Source organism: Fulmarus glacialis, unplaced genomic scaffold, assembly GCF_000690835.1.
Source record: "Fulmarus glacialis isolate BGI_N327 unplaced genomic scaffold, ASM69083v1 scaffold37238, whole genome shotgun sequence".
Lineage (NCBI taxonomy): Eukaryota > Metazoa > Chordata > Aves > Procellariiformes > Procellariidae > Fulmarus > Fulmarus glacialis.
In genome coordinates this window covers 23599-29598 of record NW_009230807.1, presented here as the reverse complement: position 1 = coordinate 29598, position 6000 = coordinate 23599, and the positions used below count along the sequence as shown (strand labels likewise).

The following is a 6000-nucleotide window of genomic DNA, read 5'->3' as shown; positions in this document are numbered from 1 at the left end:
ATTATTATCTTCTTGCAATTCCAAGGTGGACTAGAACATAAATGTAAAATATCCTGAGATTTTTACTATTTTATGACTCCTCTTGGCTACAAAATACTAAAAGGTTAACCAGCCTTGTAGTATCTTGCAACTTTGGATTCTGCTCAGAAACACAAAGGCTGCCAGAAATGAAAAACTTAAGAGTGGGGTAAAAGTCAACTGAGATTGTTCAAATCTGTAAAACAAAAGAAAAAAATTTGAATTTGTGGTTTTCCCTATTATGAAGTATAATGAAGTCAAATATCCTCTATATCCAGGCAAAAACTTCAAAACATTCATTGGTAAGAGGACATTTTTACATTTAAATCATAGCCCTGATTTTCAAATCATGTTTTCCTTGTCAATGTATTGAGTTTCAAGACACAAGCCTTTTCTTTTAAAATTCAATTTTTCTCTCTCTACAATCATCAAACTATGTTTGGATGCTTGAATGAGGGACATTTTTCATAGGAACCATTTCAAGATGCATTTCTAGGGATGTGGGGAGGCAGGATTGATTTTCCACCAGTGCTGGGACCCAGTAGCGGCGCAAAGGGCTTCTTTGAGACAGTATGTTGGCCAGCTGTTCTCCATGTTCTCTTAAGATTGGAAAATTATCAGTTTACATGAAATGAGGAAAGATTTTAGTTACATAGTATGAAAAACTTGCTTACTATCCTTGCTGTAGGATACTAAAACACAGGAGCAAGCCACTTAGATTATTTGAACTGTATCACTAGAAGTTTTAAAAAATTGTTAGGCTACTATGTCATTAATATGCTGGACATGATCTGCCCCAGAGCAAAAGAACAGACTAACTCATCTTTTTTAGTCCATTCCAGATGTACTCTTCTGTCATCTGACAAAGACTGATGGCTCTTTGTGCTGATGGCCAAATCGTAAGTGAGGGTTAAATCCAGGACTACTTTGGATCACTTTGTTCACGGTATGTGTACGGTACAAAGCAAATTCAAAGGAGAAATTATGGCAATACTGCAGCTGTTGCTTTTTATCAGCAACATCACTTGCTGCTCAACATCAGTCGAGGAACACCACTGTGCCAAAACAAGGTCTGGAAAGGTTTGTGTGATAAATATGCAAGTTTTAGAGAAGACATAAATCTGAGGAGTTCTAGTTTATGAGATGATCCCATCCCACCATAAGGATTCCACTAGAGTTAAGCAAGTCCCTACCTGTCATAGTACCAGAGCCACTGAGAAGGAGAGTGTCCTTGGGGTTTAAAGTCCATGGCAATGGACTTTGAGGCTTGAGGCAATGAGGCTTTTGAATCAACTCAGGATTTCATGACTGCTGTGACATGACCAGTCAGTATGCAATTATATATCCAGCCCTCTAGTGTTGGCCACAGCCTGAATCTGCGTGGGTTAGGAAGAAGGACTGATAAGCAGGATAGCACAACCGTGTCATAAGCTACTGACAGCCTTCTGCAGTTTGAGTCCTTCATATGAAGTACCTAGGAGGTAATGAGAGCTGAGCAGTTCCAGTGTGCTGTACAAAGGCTCTTCCATAGATGGGAGACCATTTCCACCAGTGGGTCAGAATAGCCTTATATACTGCTTCCTATCTTTGATTCTCGATCAGTATTGATGCTGTAGTGCCTACAGTCTTTTGGGATTGCAAATGGTGGGGGAGGTCAGCTATTTTTATTTCCCTCTGCTTTTGCTGTCTAGTGATTGCATTATCAGGGCAAGAATATGTTCCTATTTTGCTCCTCACTTTGTAATAATAAAAACTTAATAGTAGTATTTTGGGACAGATGGAGTGGACTTGTAACCTTGGGTAGTACTTTTTTCTGTGTGCTTCTTTTCATAGAAACTTAGCAGAAGGAAAAACACCAGTTAATAAAACAGAACTGTAGTCAAGTAGGAAAAGGGGAAAGTTCCCTGAATTTATATTCACTCCTGGAAAATACAATCCTATCACTGTGAATTCATCACATTTTATTTATGGCAAATGCAACTACATGTAGTAGTATCCCAGTATCCCAGTAGTATCCCTAGTATCCCAGGAACAAAATCAGACTCTCTTGGTGGGCTCACTGGAGCATTCAGATTTTCTGAGGCTGCAGTTGGAGGTATAAAGTAAATGGATGCCAATAAAAAATAAATAGAAATTGAGGATTTTGTTTTTCTTTTCCTTTGGATAAAACTTGTAGTCTTGCTTGTCAGACACTTGCAAGTAAACTCTTTACTAATACTCCACTAAGGGAGCCTTTCCTCTGGAGGATGATGTCATGAAGGATGTAAGGTTCTCTGGGTCTAAACTCAGCATGCAGCAATAAAAATTCCAAACAAATTTCCTCTTGACAATCAGGAACAAGAAACTTCAGGCTGCTAATAAAGAGGCTATGGAGATTTTCAAGCCAGGACTGACTGCTCAGCAAACTGGAACATCTGCTTTTAGTTTCTGCTTTGAAGTCTTCCTAGCGAAATGAAAAATTCTTACAGCTCAACATAATAACCTCTGTGGTGTCAGAAAAACAATCTCCTTCTATGTGCAAAACTAAGCAGTGCAGAAAATCAACTGTCAGGAGTGACAAAAATAGGGGGATGAAAGTGTATAATCCCCCCTGCTTGCAGACTCCAGTTTGCTGCTGCAATATGAAAATCTGCGTGTTCATGGGGACAAAGAGGGACTAGACACCAAGCGTATTTTAGGATATGTCACTAGTATCCTTCTAATCTGCATTCAGCTTTCGAGTAGCCGGAGGTGTGGATTTAAGGCTTTTTGTGTCTACCCATAAATTGCAGGAGGAATAATCCAGTGTAAGGACAGACCACCTTAAACTCAATCTGTTGTGTTGAATCCACTGCCTGTGGACTTGCCTGAATGAACAGCTCACCTTCTCTGACAACCTGAGGTGCTACAGCTGAGGCAGTGATTTTTCAGGACCCTTCACCTGAAGCCATGTATATAAATACACAGGTGTTGCTCACAAACATTTGTGCATTTATCCATCCACGTGACTGCATAGAGAATTTTAGAAAGTGAAAAGAAATGGATTGCATTTCATCCTAGCTATCCTTTATGCACCTTCCATCAGGAAGCATGTAGATTAACACCTCCTGCTCTTATACAATTTGTGTTTATTGCCCTAGTATGAAAACATCTCAGCTTTCAAAGGTATTTTATTTCTTTGAATTAGAGAGAGGTGGAAAAACAAAGGCAAATGGTGGCTGAGGGCTAAAAGTAAATCTTTTCTGTCATCAGTTGCTGTGCAAGATTATAAAACCACAGAAATGGCTTGGTGTAGGATGTCTAATGACCGAGTTGTGAAAGTTGAGTTGGAAAAAATAGAGAGAGAGACCAGATGCCAACCCCCTGTCTCTGTGGTGTATTGTGTAAAGGGAAATACTCTGGGGATGATTCAAGAGAGGGACAGACAGGGATCTGTCTTCCTCCCGCATGCCCTGTGACCACAGCCCCCGCTGGCTGGGGCTCTGAACATAAGGGGGCTGCAACAGGAGACAGCTTGCTCTGCACTCCAGCAGGCACCGCACTGCTTCCACCTTCACACCTAGCGATGTATTTAAAAACCTGGTGAGAGACAAGCCTAGGAGGTTGGCTTACGAGTTGTTTTGTCGCCCCCTTTGTTGCTTCTGCATATAAAAGTTGGAGAGGGCATGAGGGATACAGACAATAATTTACCGTGTTTAGAGGGAGGCTGTAGATGCGAGTAAAGATTAGATCAGCAGGACACGGTTTCAGAAATCATTCTAAAAGTTCTCAACCTCCTTTAGATAGTCTTAAGAGAGTCTGAAAGCTTTCATAGACAGGTTAAAACACATATTCTAGACTATTATTCTCTTTTATGCACCATGGAATATCATCTAGCAATATGTATTTCTAGCCTGTTTAATTTCTAAAATTCTTACCATCTTATTTAGGGAAGAATGCTTTGAGAAATCAGGGCAAGTTCATCATGCTGGACTGTGCTTAACCTGACTAAACCAGCCAGCAATGCTTCCAGTAGGAAACGTGGTATGACAAAAGCTTCTATTATTCTCTTTTATGCACCATGGAATATCATCTAGCAATATGTATTTCTAGCCTGTTTAATTTCTAAAATTCTTACCATCTTATTTAGGGAAGAATGCTTTGAGAAATCAGGGCAAGTTCATCATGCTGGACTGTGCTTAACCTGACTAAACCAGCCAGCAATGCTTCCAGTAGGAAATGTGGTATGACAAAAGCTTAAGTGTTATTTGTTAAAGGATGACAGCAGTATTTGGGTCCATACTGAATTAAACTGTAAGAATCTCACTAGTGATATGACCAGAATCACTTTTTAAGCTTTGAAATTTTATGATGTCAAACCCAGTTTTTCTCAGGCAAGTTAATAAGAAAGCAAAATCATATATGGATTTTAGGAGTTACCCTGTGAGCAAAAAAGGAACCCGAGTAATACAAAAGGGACAAAGGGAGTTGTCATGACTCTGTATTGCTGTTTAGATATCCAGCAAAGCATAATGAAGAATAGTAGCCTCTGCCTCCAGCCAGGCAGTAACAAGAGTGCCATTGTTGAGCTCCTTAGAGTGATGCCTGAAGGTTATAGGCTTTAAGTTAGTACTGCTTTTTCCTGTTATTTTGTAGTTTCCTACCAAAAAAGTGAATCAAAAATAGGTTCATTTTTCCCCCAGGAATCTTAATTGCTTATGGAACCTTGTGAGACCCTATTCTTCAATAAAAGCTGGAATACAGAGAGAAGCATGTGGTGAGGGAAATGTGGTTTTTCAATGCACAATAGGAAATCAGGAAACACATGAACCTGAGAACAGCAACAGATTGCAACAAGATAGAGGCCAGATGTGGAAATGGCTAGGATACTTTTAGGGAGCATTTGAAAGGTTACACCTCTATGGATTCTCAAATAAAATGTATGCTAGAGACAGTTCAGAAACAGCCTCCAACGTTTCATGCGTATAGGAGTGTTGAATGGCAAAAGGGTGCCTGAACAATCACAGGTCGTATCCGTACAAGCAGCACTGTTTGCAGCCTGATGTTTCAGGAGGTTTCTCCTAAGTTAGTATATTGACATACATATTAAATGAAATAATTTCCCCCACCTTCTGTGCAAAGGTGAATTTTACATTACCTCACTTACTAGGTTATTTGGTAGCATGAGGAGATGTAGCCATAGAAGTTTCATTATAAACAATGTGCTTAGTTACTCACATTTCATACTCTGAAAATTAAGCTATATATTAAAATGTTTTCATTTGTCATAAAAAGCTAATACTGCTGCCAGTTTGTTATATACTAGAGACAATTGCTATGAAGAATTAATGGTTCCCTGTGAAAACAGGATTCCCACTCTGTGGGAATAATTCTGTGGAGTACTGAGGACCTATTTAAGAAGCCTTTCGTTTAGCTGCAGCACAACCCCAGGCCCATCTGTTGGGAGCTGGGATGGGCTGCAGGAGCTGCAGCCGCTGCCACCAAAAGAAATGTGAAGCCACAGCCTCCAGCCCCCAAATTCCCAGGATGGTGTTCTCATCCTATTAAACCCAACAGGAAAACCTCCTTTGACTTCAGTAAAGCCAAAGGTTTTCCACAATTGCCGTATGACATGGAGAACACTTAGCATTTCAGTGTAGGTTGGTACATCTAATTGCTGTTTGTGTCACTGTTCAAAAAAACATTTTCCCCCATAGCAAAACGCATGTCCTGCCCCCATCAGTTACACTGATCAGACTTTTTTGAGGGTTGCAGTAAAAATCAACTATTGAAACATTCAAGGTTAAAAGAACCTCCTCCTCTTCCCTTTAAAAAAAGGTGCATGTGTGGGAATTACTACCAGATAAACCAGTCTCTTTTTAGCACCACTGCTTTTCAGGTTTTACCTACCACTGACTCTGTATATTTTTCCCCTCTATTGTTGTATACATCTTTCTAGCTAGACCCTTGCTTTTTGACCTTCTGCTTACGGCTCTGATTTCTCTCATTACTGTGCATTATTCT

The 6000-nt window shown here is 39.9% G+C and overlaps 1 protein-coding gene across 1 annotated transcript in view; it reads right to left on the bottom strand.

The window, feature by feature from the left end:
• Positions 1-6000, bottom strand: part of EGFL6 (EGF-like-domain, multiple 6) — a 41042-nt gene that overhangs the window by 17204 nt on the left and 17838 nt on the right. The window lies entirely within an intron of this gene.